Raw genomic sequence first — 24,727 nt, 5'->3', positions numbered from 1 at the left:
TCTGTATATGGGCCAGAAGTTAAAAGGAAGCCAATGATAAAACCAAGACAGCACTTTTCTACCTCAAAGCATAGACTTCACCTCTGAATTATAAAGTGGGTGCCCTGAGCGGCTGGCCTATAGGTCCACCATCAGTCACTATTGAGACCTGTAAGGCATGAGAGGAGTATGAACAGTGCCAGGAGGGCCAGAGCCCAGAGTGAGTTAAGGCATGTGGAAAGCATAAAGAGCACAAAAAGGATTTATTCAGTCATGCACAAAACAAGAAGTACAAGGAAGGGAGCTGCTCACTGAATGTGAGCAGGTCACAGGGTAAAAGCAAAATGCCTCAACTTTTTTTTTTTCACAATCAAGAAGGATCTTTAACTTCCAATATACGTAATCGACGATATATTGAGGGACAAAAGCACAAGAAAATTAGAGAGATGTTGAGAGCTCTTACCCAATAAAGTCAATTTAAATTATACCTTGGGCACTGAAAGAGGAATTTTGGAGGGTGTGAGAGGCTCCTGAAGAATGGAGATGGTACTGCAGGTCAGCTTCCCTGGGAAATGCACTCTGAGTCAGAAACTTACATTAGGGCATGCCTTCAGGACCAACACTTATGGAGGAATAAGGAAACTGAAATGGACAGAAGGAGAAAGTGAAGTGGAATTCAGTTACAAAGACCTAGATTGGGCTCTGGAGTTGTGAGGGCCTTGCAGAGTTGTCTTACCTTGAGGCAAGAGATTCAGGCCCTTATAAATTCACTTTCATCAGTTGATGAATGTGGGCTTATCACCCATCCACACCCTAGGAGTGGGAGGTGGCCTTAGGAGAAGCGGCTCTCTTTAGCAGAGGGTAATTTCCGGAGAGGGACTCAGCTGTAAGTTGTCAACCATCCAAACTCCCAGCAGTTGGGGAAACTAGTTCCTCCATTTTGAAGGAGGTATCTGGCAGTGCACTACCATAGTATCCGAATTTACAATAGGAAGAGAAATTTAGATTCCAGAAACTGTATACCAGTGAACTTGATATTGCCCCTCAACCAAATTCTAGCATAATTATTAAATAGATGGTCTTGGAGCCTGTAGAAAAGGAAGTGGTGACCACTAAGAACCTAGGTGAGTCATCGGGAACAAGCAACACAGGTGTTAAATGCATGTATTTAGTAGTGTCCATCGTGGTGATAGCCCCCCTGGACTTCACTTAGCCTTTCTCAGCATTTTAAGTCAAATACATGCCTGGGTACATATAAGACATGTTTATCAAACCTACAGATGACCCAGAGTTTGAAGGATAGCCAAAACAAATAAAGACATAAAATATTTTTTAAAAATAGTCCAAAAATCAACAAAATGAAATTTAATAGGGATAGATGTAATTCACAGAGATCTGAAAAGTGCAAAAAGGAACAGATTTGACTTAACAGCAGATCATAGTGAAAGAAGACCTAGATGGATTAGTTGATTTTAATATAATTTAAATCTGCAGTGTGACGTGATTGCCAAGAAGGCTATTTAAGTAGTCTTCCCTCAGTATCCATGGGGCGTAGGGGATTAGTTCCAGGACCTCCATGGATACCAAACTCTTAGGATGCTCAAGTCCCTTAGTTGGCCCTCTATACCTGCTGATGTGGAACCTGCAGGTGCAGAGGGCTGACTGTATTGGGATTCAATAAGAAAAATATGGTGTCCAACACAATTGTAGTAAGTCTCAATTTATCAGAGGCTCTAACAGAGAGAGTGCTCTAGGAGAGATTAAATATGTGAGGTTTTTCTCTTCTTTAGAGAGAGAACTTATCAGATCATCACAATGTAGGTAGAGGCAGGAAACCTGCCTCAGAAGGTGTGGCGGCTTTGGAATCCCTGAAAGTGGCGGCTTTGGAATCCCTGAAAGTAACCTTTCTTCTCATGGTAGAATTCAGTACCTTAGAAGGGGTATCAGATAGACTTTAAGGTGGTCCGAATGATCCCCACCTCCTAGAATTCACCCCTTTCTACAATCTCTCCCCACCTCCCATGAAGGTAGGCAAGCGCTGTGACTTGCCTCTAACTGACAGAACACGGCAAAGGTGATGGGATGTAACTTCTGTGATTATATTTGGTTATATAAAATTCCATCTTGCTAACAGATGCACCCTCTTTTTCCATTGCCGACTTTGGAGAAGCAAACTGCCGTGGCTTTAGGGGGCCTAGGAGGAGGGCCACATGGCAAGGAACTGTGGGAATCCTCTAGGAGCTAAAGGTAGCCTCCAGCTGACAGCCAGCAAGAACTCAAGTCCTCACTTCTACAACCCAAAGGGAATGAATTCTGCCAACAACCTGAGTGAGCTTGGAAGCAAATCCATCCCCAGTTGAGCCTCTGGATAAGAACTGAGCTCTGGCCAGCACTTGGATTTCAGCCTGCCAGAGGACTCAGCTAAGCCATGCTCAGACTGTCCAGTTATCTGTTGCCGTATAACAAATTACTCTAAATCTTAGTGTCACAAAACAACAATTGTATTAATTTCACAAATTTTAGGGTCAGGAATTCAGACAGGGCTTGGTGGGGATGACTCATCTATGCTCTCCAATAACTAAGGTCTTAGCTATTGAATAGCTGGAGAAGGTTATTGCGGCTCTTCTGGGGCCATAAGTCTGTGAACATGGCTCTAGCTATTGGTTGGGTTCCTTGATTCTTCTCTTTATTTGCTGGAGCTGGAATGTCTAAGATAACTTCATCACTTAATGCCTGGTGCCTGTGCTTGGATAGCTGGAACAGCTAGATTTGTCTATGTTTCTCTCTCTCTCTACATGCAGCTTCTCCCTATGGCTAGCTTAAACTTCCTCACATCATAGTGATCACAGGCTAGTCAGACATTTTACGCAATAGTTGGCCTGAGCCAGAGTGAGTGTTCCAAGATACCAAGGTGGAAGAAGCAAGGCTTCTTATGACCTAGTCTTGGAAGTCAGCCAGTGTACTTTCCACCATATTCTATCAGCTAAAAATGAGTCACAGAAGCAGCCCAGATTCCAGGAGGCAAAGGAATAGATTACACCTCTTTATGGAAGAATGGCTAATGCATATAGAGAAGGAAGGAATTGATAGTGGCTATTGTGGAAACAAGCTACCACATTCCCTTTTCATAGATGAGAAAAATGAGACTCAGAGAAGTTAAACTGTCTAGGATTATACAGTAAGTAAGAAAGTAAGTAAGGGATATGGAACACCAACCCAGGTAATCTGACTTTAAGTTCAGAACTCCTTCCACTTTATGTTGTAGTCTTTACGAAATCTGTCAATCAATGCGTCCCCATATTTGTTCCTCAGAAGCTCTGCTCCCCCAAAATCCATGGTTTAAAGTAGTTTGGGAAATACTGCATAACATATTTCTTTTGGGAGAATCAAGGTGCACATTAATATATAAAAGGCACTGAGATATATAATATATATATCTCATGCACATAATATATAAAGAGCACTGTTTAACTTTCACAAACTTGTTTGACTAAGGAACCTCTTTTTTAATATAAGACCCATTAACATCACTCCATGGAATATGCTTTCACAGATGTTGTATGCAACTCTTTTGGATTTTAATTTTTAAAAGTATATTTTTAAAACTAACTAAGCTAAAGTGGCATAAATGCCACTTAAATGCTTAAGCTAAAAAAATGCAAAGAAATTAAAGAGATGAGCATCCAACTTAAGAGACGGTTTATAAAACCAATAGTGCATTCTTTGAAAAGGCTAATATGTCTACTAACTTCTGGCAAGATTGATCAAGAAAAAAGAAGTAAAGACACAAAAATATTAAGGATAATAAAGGATATTGAAAAGATAATATATGCTTATAAAGAACTTTGTCCATACATTTAAAAATTTAGGCAAATATCCAAATTCCTTGGAAAATATAATTGCTTAAATTGACTCAAGGAGAAATAAAATGCCTAAATTAGTAGTCAAAAAACTCCTCTCACAAAGAAGACCCAAGCACAACACAGTTTTACAGGTTATTTCTATAAACATACAAAGAACAAATACACTTATATAACCAATTCCAGATGGAAATTCCCCCACTCTTTCTATGAGACCACTATAAGCTTGATATCAAAACTTGACTCTGACAGCATGAGAAAGGAGAATTATACAGCTATCTCATTGATTAATATAGATGCAAAATCCTAAATAAAGCATTATCAAATAGAATACTATAATATGTAATAAAGATAATACATCATGACCAGATTGGCTTTATTCCAGTAATGCAAGTTTAGATTAAATAGAAAATCTAATAAAATTTTCACATTAACAGATTAAATAAAAAGGTTTATAATCATCTGAATATATGCAAAAATTGTTTAATGAAGTTTAAAAACCATTCCTGATTTAAAAATTATTGAACTAAGAACATAAAGGAACTCCATTAGTCCAATAAAGGGCATCTAAAAAATTTAGAGCAAAATTCATACTTAATTTAAGAATGTTGAAAGGGTATCCTTAAAGAGCAGGAACAAGACAATGGCCTCTGTTATCAGCACTTCTATATTTAGAATTGTCATAACCAGCACAGTAAGGAAATAAATTAAAGATATAAGGACTCAAAAAGAAGAAATAGAAAACTATTATTTCTCAAGGTGAAATTATTGTCGCTATAGAAAACCTAATTTATAAAAAATTTGGCAAGATGCCAGAAAGAAAAACTAGTATTCAAGTACAAATTGCCTTCTACAATAATTTGTTAATGGATATACAATATTAAAAGACGTAAGTTGAGACATCAAAAACATAAAAGGGGGGTAGTAAAAGGATAGAGTTTTTGTATGTAATCCAAATTGTTATCAGTTTAAAATAAACATATCTATAAGATGTTTTATGTAAGTCTCATGGGAACCAAAAAGAAAAAAACCCTATAGTAGATACACAAAGGATAAAGAGAAGGAAATGAAAGCATATTGCTACAGAAGATCATCAATTCACAAAGGAAGAGAGGAAGACATGAAGAGAGGAAGAAAAAAACAAGGGAACTACAAAACAGCCAGAAAATAATTAATAAGATGGCATTAGTAAGTTCTCATGTATGAATGATTACTTTAAATGTAAATGGATTAAATGCTGCAAACAAAAGACATAGAGTGGCTGAATGGATAAAAAATAAAACTCAACTATATACTGCCTACAAGAGACTCACTTCAGCTTTAAGGAAACACAGGCTGAAATTAAAGGGATGGAAAAAGATATTCCATACAAACAGAAGCCAAAAGAAAGCAGGGATAGCTGCACTTATATTAGAAAAAATAGACTTTGTCAAAAAGTGTAACAAGAGACAAAGGAAGTCATTACATAATGATAAAGTGGTCAATTCATCAAAAGAATATAACAGTTGTAAATATATATGCATCCAACATTGAAGCACCTAAATATATTAAACAAATATTAACATATCTGAAGGGAGAAAGAGATAGTAATGCAATAATAGCAATCATAGTAGGAAACTTCAATACCTCACTTTCAACAATGGATGGATCATCCAGAGAGAAAATCAATACAAAAACATTGGACTTGAACTATACTTTAGACCAAAAGGACCTAACAGGTATATACAGAACATTCTATCCAATAGCAGCAGAATATACATTCTTCTCAAGTGCACACAGAACATTCTCCAGGATAGATCATATGTTAGGTCACAAAACAAGTCTTAGCAAATTTAAGAAGACTGAAATCAGACCAAGTATCTTTTTTGACCACAATGGTATGAAACTAGAAATCAATAACAGGAGGAAAACTGGACAATTCGCAAAGATGTAGAAATTAAACAGCACACTCTTGAACAGGCAATGGATCAAAGAAGAAAGCAAAAGGGAAATAAAAAAATATCTTAAACAAATGAACATGGAAACAGAACATACCAAAACTTATGTAATGTAGCAAAAGCAGTTCTAAGAGGGAAGTTTGTAGTGATAAACACCTACATTAAGAAAAAAGAAAGATCTCAAATAAATGACCTGACTTTACACCTCAAGGAACTAGAAAAAGAAGAACAAACTAAGCCCAAAGTTAGCAGAAGGAAGGAAATACCAAAGATCAGAGCAGAAATAAATGAAGTAGAGACCAGAAAAACTGTGAAAAAGATTAACAAAACTAAGAGCTCTTTTTTTAAAGAGATAAAATTGACAAACCTATTGCTAGACTAAGAAAAAAAGAGAGAGGACTCAAATATATATAATCATAAATGAAAGAAGAGACGTTACAACTGGAATGAATTTGTGTGTCTATAATTAACCAAATCAAGTGTTTTCGGGTAATTAATTTGTTGTTATAAATTTGTGTTAGATTAAGAATCATTTTAGAAATGGAGGCAGAAGCAATGTAGCAAGGAGTCAGCACCTTTCAAGACAGTTAGGCTCACTGGCTGGGCTGAGGACCAAGCAAAGGATAATCGTCACTGTGAAAAGAAACTTAACCTCTCGATTCTTAGCAATCCCCTAGGCCATCCCCTGAAACCCCTACCCAAACCTAGTCCTAATCCCCACGTCTCTTGCCACCAAACTTCAGGCAAACCCATACCAGAACTTATAACTACAAATTCCGTTTGAAGACAGCTCATTCTGATGAACCTGCAACTTTTACACATGGGAATTCTTGCCACTGACCACTCTCTTGATCAATAAAACCACTTTTATCTCCGCTAGCAGGCCAAGCTTTCTTAAAGTTTCTACCTTGTAGATTTCCTCATTCAGGCACATCTTTTAATTCCAACACTGTCACATTTTAGCTAATTCTTGAAACTTTCTTCCTGACATCATGTACCCTTGGTTTCCCTCTTACTTCTACGTAGGCGGTGCATCCTCCTCTATACGCCCACTAATAGAGTTTCTCAAGACTCAGTTTGCCTGAGGCCCTTTTTACTTCTCTCTCTATAACTCTTCCTATGAGGCAAATTTATCCACACTCACAACTAATTATTAAAAATGGTATAACCTCATTCCAAACCTCTCCTCTGAGATTCAGACCAGCGTATCCAACATTCTACTTAACATCTTCCTTTTCAAGTTTCAAAAACACCTCAAAATCAACAGGTCCCGGTCTGACCTTATGCTTTCTCTCCAATGTCTGACTGCCTTTTAGTGTTCCTTACTTTAGTCAGTAGCTCTACTAAATTGGACATGATAGAAACTTTGGCACCTCCATCTCTCTTACTCTTCGTAACCAATTCATCAACAAGCTCTGTTGATTTTCCCTCCTATACCCAACCACTTCTATCCATCTCCTCTAATACCACCATGTTCCAAACTACGTTCATTTCACACCTGGACTATTAGAATAGTCTCCTGAAAGGTCTCCTTGAACCCAGTCTGTCTGCCTCCTGTACATTCACCACGATCCATACAGAGTAATCACAAAATGAGAATCTGGGTATGTAGTGTCTCTTCAAATAACTTTCATTGGCTACCCATTGTTCTGAGCATAAGGATATACAAATGAAAATGACATGGCTTTTAAGGGTGATCTGACACTCTTAATAGCTATGCTTCCAGCCACTCTCCCCTTCACGTCTTGTGGTTTAGCCGCACTAACTTTATTTCTGTGCCCAGAATGTGCCATAATATCTTTGACATGGGGCCTTCCCACAGCCCTGCCTGAAACATTGTCTAAAACATCGTTTTCTTCTTCTGCATACTTCAGAGCTCAGATCAAGCCTCCCTTTCTGAGGGAAGCCAGGTAGAAATACTTTTCTACCCCCACATCAGAGTATAGGCCAAAAGAGGGCTCTAGGTCAGAAAGGGAAGGCATTTGTAGGACCTTGTTTTATCATTCTTCTCTACGTCTGTTTTATATGCTGGCAACTCCATAGCTCTAGTTTCCAAAACTTCCTGCATCTCCTCATGTCTCCACAGATCATAGCCACACACTTGAGAAACACAGGTCTGTGGTTCTGCATCATGACCAAACTCTGGTTGACAACTGACTCAACTTTGAGATATAAAGGAAAACATCTATCCCTTCATTGTCCCCATTGACCCTGGGATCAAGGAGTTGTTATTCTTATAGACACTAAGGAGTAGAAAACAAGTTTCCTTTTACAGCCCTTGTGGACACAAGACCTCCAACAATTCAAGATTGATTCTAAATTTAGAATTGCTAAAGTTGGAGTGTTTGCCTAGTCTGACAAATACACTATTCTCTTGAGTCTAATATTTAGAGTCTACATATTTTTTCCCATTCAAAAAATGATACGGACTATGACTGCTGTTCAGCTTGGGAATTCTAATAGTAACTTCTAAAAGCTCCCAAATCATTCTGACTTTGACCCTTTTCACTCAAAGGCATGACCAATGTATTTTACTTTAGCAAAACTTACTTACCATTTTCTCCATGCTATTCTGTCTTACATGTCTTCTGGTTTCCCCTCAGAATTTAGTATTGAAACTGCCATTTATGGGAACACATTTTGCTAATTGTGCCCCAGTTTGGATGAGTCACATGAGCCACATTGCTAAGTTGTGACTACACTTCGGCTGATGCTGAACTGCCCAAAACAGGAAAATAAAATTGTAACAATATACTCCAGAAATGAGAGAATGGGTCAATCTCCTTAGATTTGATTAGATGTGAGCTTTCAATCAGGGGTTTTTCTCCCTTTTTTCCAGCTTTATTGAGATATAATTGACATATAACTGTGTAAATTTAAGGTGTACAATGTAGTAATTTTATATATGTATATATTGCAAAATAATTACCACAATAAGGTTGGTTAACATATCCATCACTTCACATAGTTACATTTTGTGTGTGTGTGGTGAGAACTTTAAAAATCTACTCTATTAGCAACTTTCAAATATGCAATACAGTATTGTTAATTATAGTCATCATGCTGTCCATTACATCTCCAGAACTTAATCACCTTATAAGTAGTCATTGGTAACATTTGACTGCCTTCACCCATTTCCACCATCCCCCACTCTTCGTCCTTGGCAACCACCAATCTGTTCTCTGTTTCTATGAGTTTGACTTTTTTTAGATTCCACATATAAGTGAGATCATACAGTATTTGTCTTTCCCTGTCTGACTTATTTCACTTAGTATAATGCCCTCAAGCTTCATCCATTTTGTTGCCAGTGGCAGAATTTCCTTCGTTTTTATAGCTGTATTATATTCCGCTATATATATAATACGTATTTTCACATATTCTTTAGCCATTCATCGACTGATGGACACTTAGATTGTTTCCATGTTTTGGCTATTGTACCTAATGCTGCAATGAACATGGGAGTGTAGATATCCCTTTGAGATAGTCGTTTCATTTCCTTTGGATATATACTCAGAAGTGAAATTACTGGATCATATGTTATTTCTATTTTAATTTTTAGAGCAACTTCCATGCTGTTTTCCATATTAGCTGTACCAGTTCACAATTTACAATTTACTGCCACCAGCAGTGCACAGGGGTTCCCTTTTCTTCACATCCTTGCAAGCACTTGTTATCTCTTGTCTTTTTGATAATAGCCATTCAAACAGGTGTGATTTTGATTTGTATTTCCTTAATGATTAGTGATGTTGTGCACCTTTTCATGTACTTGTTAGCCATTTGAATATCTTCTTTGGAAAAATGTCTCTTCAGGTCCTTTGCCCATTTTGTAAATTGGATTTTTTCTTTTTTCTTTTTGGCTATTGAGTTGTATGAGTTCCTTATGTATTTTGGATATTAGCTCTTTATTAGATATGTGGTTTGCAAATATTTGATCCCATTCCGTAGGTTGCCCTTTCATTTTGTTGATTCTTTTGTTGTGCAGAAGATTTTAGTTTGATGTAGTCCCACTTGTTTATTTTTGCTTATGTTGCATGTGCTTTAGGTGTTATAAAATCATTGCCAAGACCAATGTCAAGGAGCTTTTCCCCTGTGTTTTCTTCTAGGAATTTTATGGTTTTGGGTATTATCTTTAAATTCTTTAACTCATTTTGAGTTAATTTTTGTGAGTAGTGAAAGCTAGGGGTCTGGTTTCATTCATTTTCATGTGGCTCTCCAGTTTCCCCAAACCATTTGTTGAAGAGACTACCTTTTCTCCATTGAGTATTGTTGGCTCCCTTGTCCAATGTTGGTCGACCTTATATGCATAAGTTTCTTTCTTGGTTCACTATTCTGTTCCATTGGTCTATGTGTCTGTTTTTACACCAGTACCATGCTGTTTTGATTACTATAGCTTTGCAATATAGTCTGAAATCAGAAAGTGTGATGCCTCCAGCTTTGCTCTTCTTTCTCAGCATTGCTTTAGATATTCAGGGTCTGTTCTTATTCCATATAAATTTTAGGATTGTTTTTCTATTTCTGTAGAAAATGCCACTGGAATTTTGATAGGGATTGCATGGAATCTGTAGATTACTTTGCATAGTATGGACAGTTTGACAATATTAATTCTTCTGATCCATGAACATGAGATATCTTTCCATTTATTTGTGTCATCTTCAATTTCTTTCATCAATGTCTTATAGTTTTCAGTGGACAGATCTTTTACCTCCTTGGTTAAATTTATTCCTAAGTATTTTATTCTTTTGGTGCTACTGTAAACGGGAATGTTTTCATTATTTCTTTTTCAGACAATTAGTTGTTAGTGTGTAGAAACACACCTGATATTTGTATATTGATTTTATATTCTACAACTTTACTGAATTTGTTTATCACTTCTAACAGTTGTTTGGTGGAGTCTTCAGGATTTCTATATATAAGATCATGTTATCTGCAAACACAGTCAATTTTACTTCTTCCTTTCCAATTGGGATACCTTTTAACTTTTTTTTTTCTTGCCTGATTGTACTGGCTAGAACTTCCAATGCTATGTTGAATAAGAGTGGTGAGAATGAGTACCCTTGTCTTGTTTCTTTTCCTAGAGGAAAATCTTTGAACCTTTCACTGTTGAGTATGATGTTACCTGTGGGCTTGTCATATATGACCTTTATTATGTTGAGGTATGTCCTTCTACATCAAATTTGTTGAGAGTTTTTATCATGAATGGATGTTGAATTTTGTCAAATAGTTTTTCTGCATCTATTGAGATGATCATGTGATTTTTATCTTTCATTCTGTTAATGTGATGTATTACATTTATTCATTTGCATATGTGAACCATCCTTGCATCCCAGGGGTAAATCCCACTTGATTGTAGTGTATGATCTTTTTAATGTGGTGTTGAGTTTGGTTTGCTAGCATTTTGTTAAGAATTTTTGCACTTATATTCATGAGAAATATTGCCTGTAGTTTTCTTTTCTTGAAGTGTCCTTATCTGACTTTGGTATCACTGTAATGCTGGCCTTGTAAAACGAGTTTGGGAGTGTTTCCTCCTCTTCAGTTTTTTGGAAGAGTTTGAGAAAGATTGGCATTATTCTTCATGTTTGGTAGAATTCACCAGTGAAGCCATCTGATGTGAGCTTTCCTTTGTTGGGAAGTTTTCTTTACTGATGCAAACTCCTTACTCATTATTTGTCTGTTTCTATTTCTTCATAATTCAATCTTGGTAGGTTGTATGTTTCTAGGAATTTATCCATTTATTCTAAGTTATCCAAATTGTTGCTGTATAATTGTTCATTGTAGTCTCTTATGATCCTTAGGATTTCTGTGGTACCAGTTTTAATGTCTCCTCTTTCACTTATTATTTTATTTACACAAGTCTCTCTCTTTTTGGTTAGTCTAGCTAAAGGTTTGTCAATTTTTAGTTTTCTTTTCAAAGAACAAAATCTTGGTTTTGTTAATCTTTTCTGCTGTCTTCCTATTTTCTATTTCATTTATTTCTGATTTAATCTTTATTATATACTTTCTTCTGCTAACTTTGGCCTTAATTTTTCTTCTTTTTCTAGTTTCTTGAGATGTAAAGTCAGGTTGTTTATTTGAGATCTTTCTTTGTTCTTTTGTGTGTGTTTATTTCTACAAACTTCCCTCTTATAGCTGCTTTTGCTGCTTCCATAAGTTTTGATATGTTGTGTTTTCATTTTGTTTGTCTCAAGATATTTTTTTATTTCCTTTTTGGTTTCTTCTTTGATCCATTTGTTGTTCAGGAGTGTTTTGTTTAATTTCCATGTATTTGTAAATTTTCCAGCTTTCCTCTTGTTATTGATTTCTAGTTTCATATCTAGTGTTCAGAAATGATACTTGATATGATTTCAGTCTCCTTGAATTTGTTGAGACTTGTAGCCTAACATATGATCTATCCTAGGAAATATTCCATGTGTGCCCAAGAAGAATGTATATTCTGCTGCTGTTGTTTGGAATGTTCTGTATATGGCTATTAGGTCCATTTTGTCTATGGTGCTGTTTAAATCCACTGTTTCCTCATTGATTTTCTCTCTGGACGATCTATCCATTGTTGAGAGTAGAATATTAAAGCCTACAACTATTGTTATATTGCTGTTTATTTCTCCTTTTAGTTCTGTTAGTATTTACTTTATATATTTGGGTGCTCCAATGTTGGGTGCATAAATATTTACAATTGTTATATCTTCTTGATGGATTGACCACTTTATCATTATATAATGATCTGCTTTGTCTCTTTTGACCACTTTTTTTTTAAGGATTTTATTTTTTTCCTTTTTCTCCCCAAAACCCCCTGGTACATAGTTCTATATTCTTTGTTGTGGGTCCTTCTAGTTGTGGCATGTGGGATGCCACGTCAGCTTGGCCTGATGAGCAGTGCCATGTCTGCGCCCAGGATTTGAAACAACAAAACACTGGGCTGCCTGCAATGGAGCACGTGAACCTAACCACTTGGCCACAGGGCCAGCCCCACTTTTGATCACTTTTAATTTAAAGTTTATTTTGTCTAATATGAGTGTAGCTATCCCTGGTTTCTTTTGGTTACCATTTTCTTGAAATATCTTTTTCCATCCCTTCACTCTCAGTCTCTGTATGTCCTTAAAGCTAAAATGAGTTTCTTGAAGGCAACATATCATTGGATCTTGATTTTTTATCCATTTAATCATTCTATGTCTTTCAAATGTAGAATTTAATACATTTACATTTAAAGTAATTATTGATGAGTAAGGACTTACTATTGACATTTTAAAATTACTTTCTGACTGTTTTGTAGATCCTTTGTTCCTTGCTTCCCCCCTTGCTGTTTTCCTTTGCAGTTTGAGGACTTTTTGTAGTGGTATACTTTGACTCCTTTATAATAATCTTTTGTATATCTACTATAAGTTTTTTCCTTGTGGTTCCCATGAGGCTTACATATAATATATACATATCTGGATGATCAATCCATTGTTGGGGGTGGGATATTAAAGTCTCCATCCATTAACCTATTTTAAGCTAAAAACAACTTTGATAGCATACAGAAACTTCATACGTTTACTTCTCCCCTTCTTCCATTTTAGGTTATTGATGATTGTATCTTTTTAATGTTACATATCCAATAACAAATTACTGTAATTATGGTTATTTTTCATACATTTATCTTTTAACTTTTAATCTAGACTTGTAAGTGAATTATGCACCACCATTACAATATAAGAGAATCTGACTTTGACCATATATTTATAATTACCAATGATTTTTACACATTCCTATGTTTTTGCAATGCTAATTAGCATCCTTTTATTTTTGCTTGAAGAATACCCTTTAACAGTTCTTGTAAGGCAGGTCTAGTGGTGGTGAACTCCCTCAGCTTTTGTTTGTTCAGGAAAATATCTCTCCTTCATTAGTGAAGAACAGCTCTGACAATTATAGTATTCTTAATTGACAGTTTTTTCTTTCAATATTTTGAATATATAATTCCACTCTCTCCTGGCCTGCAGTTTCAGTTGAGAAATCTGCCCAATAGTCTTATGGAGGTTCCCTTGTATGTGATGAGTTGCTTTTCTCTATTGCTTTCAAAATTCTCACTTTGTCTTTGACTTTTGACAATTTAATTATAATGTGTCTCAGTGCAGCCCTTTTTGTGTTCAACCTATTTGGGGTCTTCCAGGCCTCATGAATCTGATTGTACATTTCTCTCACCACGTTTGGAAAGTTTTCAGCTGTTATTTCTTTAAATAGATTTTCTGTCCCTTTCTCTTTCTCTTCTTCTGAGATTCCCATAATATGTTCACTTGTTATGGTATTCCATAAGTCTTATAGGACTTCTTAACTCTGTTTTATTCCTTTTTCTTTTTGCTCCTCTGACTGGATAATCTCATATCTTCTAGTTCACAAATCTTTCTTCTGCTTGGTCAAGTCTGATGCTGAAGCTCTCTATTGAATTCTTCAATTAAGTCATTGTATTCCTCTGTTCTTGGATTTCTGTTTGATTTTTTATGGTTTCTATTTTTTTGTTGAACTTCTCATTTTGTTCATGAATTATATTTTGAATTTTGTTTAGTTGTCTCTCTGTGTATAATTGTAGTTCACTGAACTTCTTTGAGAAGGTTATTCTGAATTCTTTGTCAGATAGTTCATAGATATCCATTTCTTTAGGGTCAGTTATTGGAGCTTTATTAATTTATCTTGCTGATGTCATGTTTACCTGATTTTTCATGATCCTTGATTCCTTGCATTGGTGTCTATACATTTGAATAAGTGGTCTCCTCTTCCAGACTTTACAGATTCACTTTGGCAGGGACAATCCTTCACCAGTCAGCTCAGCTTGGAGTTTTGGACAGGTCAGTTGGTAGCATCCTTGGGAAGATGGGGCTTGCTTTTGAGGTCTCTATTTGGACAAGGCCACTGCCTGTGTTCTGAGGTCATAGGGAATGCTGCTGGTTGGACTCTGCAGTTGGGTGGCCCTGCTGCCTTGGCTCCACATTCCAGCAGGGCCACTGGGCTCTGCTCATTGGGCAGGTTGGCTGGCTGTGCTCCATGGTTAGGTAAGGCCACTAGCTGTGCTCCTCATCAGGTGAGGTCGCTGGCTGTGTTCTCTGGCAGGATGGTTCCTCTGGTTGGACTCCTCAATTGGGCAGGGCTACAAGCTTGATTTTTCAATTGTTCCCTGTGAGGTGGAGTCTCAGGCTGTGATCTCTGACCGTATAGTGCTGCTAGCCACACTCTGTATTTAGGTAGGGCTGTGGGCAGGGCTTTGCAGTCAGACAGGGACTTAAGCTGTGCTCTATGATTAAGTGGGGATTCAGGTTGTGTCCTGAACTTGGACTGGGCCATAGGCCAGGCTTTGTGATCCAATAAGTCACTGGCTGTGCTCTGCTGTTGGTCAAGATCACTGACGGGGCTCTTTGGTTGAGAGGGGCCTCCATTTGTATCCTGCAGTTCGGTGGAGCTGGAGATTTTCCTCCACAGTTGGTAAGGGTCACTATCCAGGCTCTCTCATTGGTAGAAGCTGCAGGCTATGCTCCATGATTGGATTGGATCACTGGCTAGGCTCCTTGCCTGGGTGAGGCTGTAGGCTGCATTCAGCAATCAGTCAAGGCCATAGGATGGTCTCTGCTGTGGGGTGGGGCTGTAGGCCAGGCTCTGCAGCTGAGTGGTACTGTAGGCTGGGTTCCAAGGCTGTTCAGAATCACTATTAAGGCATCTTGGTTATGCAGGGCCAGAGGCTATACTTTACTGTTGGGCAGGACTGCTGGCTTCATTCCCTGTCCAAGCATGGCTTCAGGATGGGCTCTGCAGCTTTCCAGATTCTCTGGTCAGGCTTCCTGGTCTGGTGAGACTGGAGGCTATACTCAACAGTTGGTCAGGGCTTCAAATTTGCTTCCTTGCTTGTGTGGGTCTATAGAGTGAGCTCCATGGCCAGTACCACTCATTAGCTGGGGATCAAAATCAGGAAGAACTGCCCACTGAGCTCCGTGGCCAAATGGGGCCATCAGCTTGGCTCTGCATATGGGCAGAGCCACTGGATGGACTTTCTGCTTGTGTGCTGCTGCAAGTGCAACTGTAGGATGGGGTATGCTACTGCCTGGGTTCTCTGTTTATGCCTCCTGGTCAGGCAGGATGGGGGGGAGGCTATATTCAGCAGTAGATGTGGCTTCAAATTTGGTTTTCTGCCCAAGTGAGGCTATAAAATGAGCCACACAGCTGGCATGACTTGCTGGCTAGTGACCTGAACCAGGTGGAACTTCCCACTGTGCTCCCTGGCCATACAGGGCCACCAGCTTGGCTCTGCAGATAGGCAGAGTGGCTGGCTGAGATCTCTGCTTGAGCACAGCTGGGAGGAAAAATGTGGCCTGCCAAGATCTGAGTACTGGCTGCTGTAAACCCTGCTTCCCTTCTCCATTTCTATCTGATCCTCAGTGGTTAAGCCACTTAATTCCCCCAAGTGGGCCTTCTGGGAAACAGTCCACAATTGCTGGCTGTCCACGTTTGACTCTTTTTGACCCACCAGGGAAACTTTAGGCAAAGGAGGCCCTCTTGGTATGGCCCTGTGCTGGTCTAGGGGAGGAGTGATGTGGTCAGAGCATAGCCACTCCTCTTACCCTTCTAATCTAGTCCTTCTCAGTCTCTGTGGTCCAAGGGGATGCTTCAGCCTCACCCCTGGGTTCTGGGATTTTCACAATAGTGTCTTGCCTATAGATGGTTGCTAGTTGGTCTTCTTGTGAGGGGGACTAAAATCGGGAACGATCTATATTACTGTCTTGATGACATCACTCCCTTTATCCTCCTTAATGAAAACATTCTGTTAATAAGAATTTAACCATCCCAAGAGTTTTGGCAGGGTATTGATGGAATGAAAGTTTTAATGTCCACGCAATGTAGCCTCCCAGAATCCATGGATCATTCTACTTGTGATGGTAAATTAGTTGCTTGGTTCACTGCTTCAGTAGTGCCTTACACATAAACCCAAATTTAAGAAATATGTATAATGTTTCCATTGTATGAGTTAAATTATAACTCTGTTGCATACCTCTTCATTCTCTTTCTTTTGAAGCAATTGTTAGGTGGCTATCTGTAGTATGAATGCATTGCGTGAACGATAAAATGTAGTGGTTGCAAGAAGTGGAACTTTCTTTGGGACAGTTGATAATTGAGACTCATTCATGACCCATGGACGTTATTAATATCATGGTGCAGGTGTCATCCTCTGGTGAAAGGACTAGACTGGGGTATAATCTGCAAGCTTGTCTATGGATGCTGAAAAACTTAGTCAAGGTTTTCTAACAAGCCCACAGAGGTATTCCTGCAACAGGGCACTGCAAAACATGCTGCCTTGTGCATGGAAGGGGATTATCTGCTTCTTTTGGTTGATGGCAGTTATTTTAGGGAGGAACCATCAACAAGTTTTCTGCTTGCTACAGTCTGGGGCTTGAATCCATAGGCCATACTCACACTCAGCCTGAAAAGGCATTACTGAATTGGAGAAAAAATCCTTGCCTAATTAAAATGTTAGAATCCCAAGAGCTTGGCATAAGGGAGGAGGAAATCATAGATGGCATATTCTCAAGACTGGCTTTTCTGCTTGCCAGGTAATCATACACAGGTAAGGGTAGTATAAATATATTTTCTCTGAAAGGTAAGCTACTGTTACCAATGCCAAGGTGGAGAACAAGACTGGAGTTGTTGCAGCAAATAAAGAAATATAGGTAACAACAGTACCAGTAAAACTAGAGAGCGTGCCAAGTTGCAGGTTATAGGAATGACTTTACATAAGGCCAGAAATAGTGTATCGTTACTTTAGATTCAAGTTCTGAGCACAGTTTTTCAAAACTAGAAATAACATCCTTTGCAGATTTAAATTTCAACTTGGCAGTGAAGTCACTTTGTTTTCATGCTGATTCACTGAGAACATGCCACAGAAAGTACCAGTAAAAATGTTCATGAAATTTCTAATAAATAAAGCAGAAGACAGAAAGATTGGTTTTTGAGGCTTTTCTGAATGATTTTTCTAAATTCTTCTTGAATTTGGAAGATGAATCTGCACTCCTTCAGGCTCTGAAGGTCAGGATAGACCAACTATGACTTTTCCAGGAAATGAGTAATAGTAAGACCAGGGGACTCATTTCTGGAGGCCTGGAGGAACGTTCATCCAGAACTCGTAGGTGGGGTTTTCCCCCACAAAAGTCTTCAGGGAGTTCCAGAGGCGTGTGCCGACTCGAAATGGGAATAGCTAACCTAACGCAACCTTGCCCTGGAGATTCTGCCAATTCTCTCAGCTCTCACCATGGTTGTTCCCACCCAGAGTGGCTGGTCTTTTACATTCCTTCTCATTCTTTTCTTCACTTATCTTCAGCTCATTTGCCAACCATTCCTCCCCACAAACTCCAAATCTTAATACCCATTCAAAAACCCGAGAATTCTTGAGTAAGCATCACTTAGAATTCTCTCTTCCTGGTAGACATGGAAGGAGACAGCTGCCAAATGCTGTCTGTAAGACTCACACCCAAACTACAGCCATGGAGAGCTCATAAAAATCATTGTCGGGAGAGGGATGCATTCATAATTCTTTAGAAATTTGTATTCTGTTTAGAGAGAAATTTATAGTTTTGGTGTTAAAATGCACATAAGTGGCTTTGTTTCCTTCCTTCCTTCCTTCCTTCAACAAAAACCTATTGTTCACCAACTATGTCAAGCATGGTGTTGGGAGATATTGTGATAGTAGAAGACACAGTCACTGCCCAAAAGATTTTTATGGTTTGGTGAAGAAGATAAGTAAGAAAAACAATAATTACAATATAGTGCTGAAAAACTTTGAGAGATGTATAATTTAGTCAGTATGCCATGGATACCTAGGGAAGGTTACCAGGAGTTAGGGGCCCAATTACTAGAATCCTGAATGACGAATAGTAGTTAATGAGGAGACTCTGTGTGTGTGTGTGTGTGTGTATGTGCGAGTGCATATGTGTATGTGCATACATACACACACACATGCGCCCACACATACTCTCCCATAGCATCCTGAACTTCATAGCTCTCCTTCCAGTTGTTACTGTTTCTTTTTGCCACTGGATTGTGATGCTCAATATTTACTACATTGTTTCCAAGCAAAGTCTTGGGCTCAGAGGTCTCCATACAAGTGTAGAGCAAACTGACAAATAATGCTCTCTCCAGCAAACAATGAGACAGCAGTGAGATTGCAAGGAGAAGAGCTACTGGGATTATAGAATTTGGAGAATTGCTGGTGTCGGTCAGTTTTAGAAAGGCTCAAGTTATCACCAAAAGCAACTTTCTAAAGCTTGTAACAGAGCAATATGATTGTGTAGGCAGAAGAGTGAATGCATGTCAAACTTTCTTCAGCATTCTCTTTCCTCTCTATGGTACCCCCAATTTTTCTTCTCCCTTCCCCACTTGCTTTCTTCTCTACTGTCAGGAGAGAATCAGTAGATTCAATTCTTCTTTGTGATTATGTTTTATTGCTTACTTCTCACAGGGATGTATGCATTTCAGTAAATGTTAGTGTCTTCATTCAAAAACTTAAATTTGTAATAGAATCTATTTGGAAATTTGGGGGAAGATGGGGGGGGAAGATGGAAGGGAACCTTTCTGGTGCCCTCAGGCTCACCTAGTTGGCAAACACCTACTCTGCCCATCCAGCCACTCCTTTAAGGAATGGTCTTGACACGTAATGACACAAAAGGGTAAAGCAGAAACCTACACCACACACCGTCAACTGTAGGTCAAATTCCATTAAGGTGAATTCCAAAGGCTGCCCACATTCTTGAGATCTATTGGAAGGTAGTTGTATTTAGTGTTAGGCAAACTGAGTAAACTTAGCACTAATTTAGAACTATTTGATGTAATGCGACAGATGATCTCAAAAGTCCCCAACTCTAAAATGCTGTGAACTCTATGAATTAGGTCCCTATTATATTCTACCTGTGACTGGGGATAAGGTTGATAAAATAAAAAAAAGCTTAGGTTTGCCTTTTTTTAACAAATTTTCTATGATAAAGTAATGCATGATAATATTATAAAATCTATCATATAATGAGTATATAAAATGTGACATAAATCTTCCTGCCACCCCTGGTTTCTCTTTCCAGAGTCAATCGCTGTTAATATTTTCTTATAGATCCTCCCAGATACTTTCTATGCATACACAAAATATTAGTCTTTTTAAGATAATTTTTCCATTATACAGTACTGCTAGAAACAGACACATTGAACAATATATTTTATATTTTGATATATTTAACTTACTATTCTCTTTGGTGTCTCTCCTGTTAAAATTTGTTTTTAAAAAATGATTTCCTTAAAATACACATATAAGCAGCATAATATTCTTGGATCATTTACATAAACTTGAGAATTTTTGGAACATTTGATTTTTATTGGTAGTTGAGTTCTCTTCAAAACACACTTAACGTTAACCTCAAATATATTTACACTAAATTAAAAGTGAGGAACTTAATGGCAAGAATGTATTTTTAATTTGTCTTCAGAAAGGAATACACATATCAGGTGGTTTGTATTCAGTGCTGATGTTTCCCTAATGGATCCATATTGTTTTATAAAATAAATAGCTTCAAAAAATTCCATCAGTGTGCTTAGTGTGCCTCCTTGAAGTTGTGACTAGTTGAGATATTAGTAACTTACTGGCATGATGCTTTTTTGAAAGAACCACTCTAACTCTGTTCTGTGTCTTATGAATGTTAAATTAGATAATATTGGGAAAACATTACAGTATAGATAATAGCAATTATCAGCTAATATTTGTGTGATTTTTATTTTGTGTGATTTCTAAGGATAAAAATGTCAGGGAAGTGGCTGTTTTGCTTCCTGAAATGCCTTTTAACAACTCTTTATTAGCCTTTCGAAAAGCCTAGACTCCCAGCTCTTCATTGTTGCTAAATGCTAAGCTCTCTAACTCAGCCAGACCTCCTGCTGCCTAAATTGATCCCATTAACCAGATAGTTTCTAGTTTTCCACTTCAACCTGAAATGACTCACCCAGAGACCAGAATGGGGCATTTTGAGATGAAAAACCCAACCCCTGCATAAAGTCCTTATATCAGCAATGGGGTATGTCCCTGAAAATAGTGTAAAACAGCTTGTTCTGATGAACAGTGGTTTGTTGCTTCACCTTTCAAAATGAGTGTAGATGACAAGGAACACAATGAGTGTAATGGCACTAGTGCACATGGGACTGTCGGCTGGTGAGATGGGGGTTTTCCAGAACCTACACACCCTCTAGAAGGCATCCGGGTGGATAGACACTTAGGAACTTCTCCTTCCAGCATCAAGAAGCAGATGATCACTGTTTGCTGAAACATGTGACACAAGAGCAGTGCTTGAACATTATGTGAAGAGACCTGCCTTTGTTTTGTTCCCAGTAGGATGTAAGGGGAAAGCTCCACAAAAGATCAAGATTAGACCCGCGTAAACACTAAGCAGCTAGAGCACCAAACCTTATGTAAGTGCCTCTCAGGGACGTAGAAAAAGAGAATAGAGGTGGAGAAGGGAATGGACTAAGGGAGGGCTAAAGAAAAGTGCTTAAATTTTTGTGGGGTGGGAATAATATGTAGAAGTTAAAGTGATTGAAAATTTCGTATGTTAAAGTATATTTGATCTAGGAAAATTGGGGCTAAGTCAACAGATAGGGAAAACTGCAACAACAACAACAAAAATAAGTGGGAAATTTGCTTACAGCTTTTTATTAGGACAGGGGAATTCAACCTATGATGGCTTCCATAAGCATGCCACATTACAGAAACTATAATGTTGAGAAGCAAAATGACAAAATGGAATGGATCATGGAAAGAAATCTAGATAGTAAAGTGCTTGATGATTAAATTGGCATATGCTGACTGAAGAAAATCTGAAATCGTGGTGAGATAGACTGTTTGAGTGGTGGCCTCCAATGAGACACACCTCCCAGTATTCATGCCCTTGTGTAGTCCCCTTCAAAACTGACTTGGGCTTGGCCATCTGACTGGCTTTGGCCAACGGAACAACAGCAAGCAAGATGACACGAAGGCTTGATAAGCCCTTCACACTGGGACTTGTCCTTTTGGAACACTCCCTCTTGGAAGCATTGTTGTAAAGACACTTGGGCTAGACTATGGAATGAGGAGAGGACATGAGAAGAGAGACTTTAGAGGATAAGAGTCCACTTTACATGTTACGGCCCCAGCTAAACTCCCAGCTCAATGCAGCTATTGGAATGACCTCAGCTACATTATATACAGCAAGAGAACCTCTCAGTTGCTGCCAGTCAACCTGCAGAATCATGAGAGTAATGAATTATTGTTGTACTAAGACACTAAGTTTTAGTGATTTGTTATGTAGTAATAGAAACCTGAAACAAATAGTCATGTAAACACTCTCATTTGTTGAAGAGGAAGCTGGGACAGAAAGTAACCAAGGGATTTGCCCAAAGTCCTACAACTAGTTAGTGGCAGAACTGGGACTAGAACCCAGATCTTCTGATAGCCAATTCAGTGCTTCCTCCCCAACATGACCCCAAATACCTCTATTAATATCCAACACTTATTGAAGGATTTCTGTGTGTCAGGCACTCTGTAAAGCATTTTACATTCACTGAAGCAGGTACTATCAATATCCCCATTTTAAAAGCCAGGAAACCAACGCCTAGAGAGTAATTTGCCTGAAGTCACACAGTAGGTAAATGATAGAGCTGGGCTTCTAACCCAGCACTCTGACTTCAGAGACTTTTGTCTTAAGCACTGTATTACAAGAATGATGAAATGTAGGTTAATTAAGTATGAGTAAAATGAACAGCCTACACAACAACTGATTTAATTCATATCTGTCTTCTTGATCACTCATCCGAACTTAACAAGTTGATTCCCAGCAGCTACTGTTGTTGGGGATTAAATCAGCTGGCCCTTGGTCCAGGTCAGAAGGTGTGTGTAGATGTGATCTGCCACTTTGGGGGTTTGGAAACCAGCATTAACACCTTGTCACTATTTAAATGTTTGGCAAAATTATCTTTTTCTGTAGGTTCACATATAGCTGAAGCCCATGGCTTTTTGCAATTAAAGTATCCATATGGTATTTTCTCATTTACATTTGAATGATTGATATGTTGTTTAGCAAGAACTGTTTGCTTCATAAGGAGCCTTAAAAATGCATATCTTTTATGTCTGAAAAAATATTTTTGGCAAATGAAGTAAGTCATTCAAGTATACGTATATGTCTTCTATAAAACCTTCCTTGACAAATCCCAGTCCTTATTGGCTCACTCCATTATTCATTCTCTTTATTCAAGATATATTAAAGAGTATTGAATACTACTATATACTAGACACAAAGGGCATAAAAATTAACAAAATAGAACCCTGCTTTAAGAAGTTCAAAACAATGGCAATATAAGTTGATAGGTCCTAGAACAAAGGTGTGAGTTAAGTCCTCTTCATCATTTATTAAGCCAATTTTGATTAAGTGCTGACATTCTGCCAGATAGAGAGCTAGGCTCCAGATGAACCAACCAGACATAGTTCCTGTCTTCAAGATCCCACAGTCCAGCAGGGGAGGTAGTTCATTTTCTGGTAAACACACTGAGAAAACTGATCTGAATGAAATGAGGAAGCTGTTGTCATATGAGAATGGCCTGGTGAATGGATGGAGAGCTAGAGATGGGGGTATTTCCTAGGAGAAGATCAGGGAAGATCTCTGACATGGTAACATTTGAACAGCCAGACATATGAAGGAGGGGGAGGAGAGGAGATGCATTACAGAGAAAATTGAAAGTGCAAAGGCACTGAGGTGGGACAGAGCTTGACACATACTTGGAATTAACAGCAGGATAGTGTGACTAGAGCGTGGTGAGCTCAGGTACTGGACGATGGTAGTTGATGAGGAAAGCAGGGGCAGATCATGCAGGCCTTGAAAACCATAGTAAAGATTTTACTGTCAGTGGGATGAACAGCTGTTGAGAGGGGGATGGCATAGTGCTGAGATCAAGGGTTCTGGAGCCATGCTGTCTGGGTTCATTTCTCACCCCAACACCTCACGGACGTGTTATCTTGGATAAGCAACTTAACCTTTCTGTGCCTCACCTTGCTCACCTATAAAAGGAGAATAATAATACTTATTGTTGTGAAGATTTAGTGAGTCAATAGACATAAGGGGCTTAGAAATGTACTTGACATTAAGCATTCAATCCATGTTAGCAATTAAGCAAAGAAGAGGCATGATCCAATTTACATTTTTTAAAGATCACTCTTTCTGCAGTGTGAAGTTGGAAAGAGAAGGTGGGGAGAGAAAGAAGAGAGACTAGGCTTTGCTATTTATCTAAATTGGAGATTGTGGGGGTTTGGACTCTTAACTCCCAAGCTCTTGTATAAGACCATCTTGCCTCTCCAGCCATCTGAGGTCACTTGACAGGTAGCTGAAAGGAGACCTGCCCAGCACACTCAGAAATGGATCTTGGTTGAAGGTAGAACAAGACAGGCTCATATCCACTAGGACAGTTAGTGAAAACAGAAAGATCTCTGAGGTAGTAATTATCCACGTAGACATGACAGGTATCTAGAATTGGAGTGATCCAGCAGGGAACTAAATGAATTTCCCATGGACAAGCTGAGAGAATTTGGTAGAAACTAATTTAGTACAACAAGAACTTCTGAGTGTCTACTGTATGTATGCCAGGAGTCCTGGTGGACAGACAGTTAGCACAATGGGGTCTTGCATTCCCCTGATGTTTGGGAGAATCATCTCCTTCCAAGTAAGTGACAGCAGTTTGTCCTGAGGGCACTGACATCTTGGATGAGAAGTCCAGACAGAGGCTCAACTCTAAACACCAGCAATGACTCAAATTCCTCCATGCTAAATTGTGACTTTCTCAAGAGGTGGGAATTTATCTTATTTGTGTTTTTTAAAATAATAGCTTTATTGAGATATAATTCACATACCATGAAGTTCAACATTTCAAAGTATACAGTTCAGTGGTTTTTAT

The 24,727-nt window shown here is 38.4% G+C and overlaps 1 long non-coding RNA gene across 6 annotated transcripts in view; it reads left to right on the top strand.

Annotated features, from left to right (window-relative positions):
- LOC138921844 (uncharacterized) overlaps positions 1–24,727 on the top strand; it is a 120,804-nt gene that overhangs the window by 2,545 nt on the left and 93,532 nt on the right. The window lies entirely within an intron of this gene.

Source organism: Equus caballus, chromosome X, assembly GCF_041296265.1.
Source record: "Equus caballus isolate H_3958 breed thoroughbred chromosome X, TB-T2T, whole genome shotgun sequence".
Classification (NCBI taxonomy): Eukaryota; Metazoa; Chordata; class Mammalia; order Perissodactyla; family Equidae; genus Equus; species Equus caballus.
Note: the sequence above shows the minus strand (reverse complement) of the source record. Positions and strands in the feature narration are given on the sequence as shown.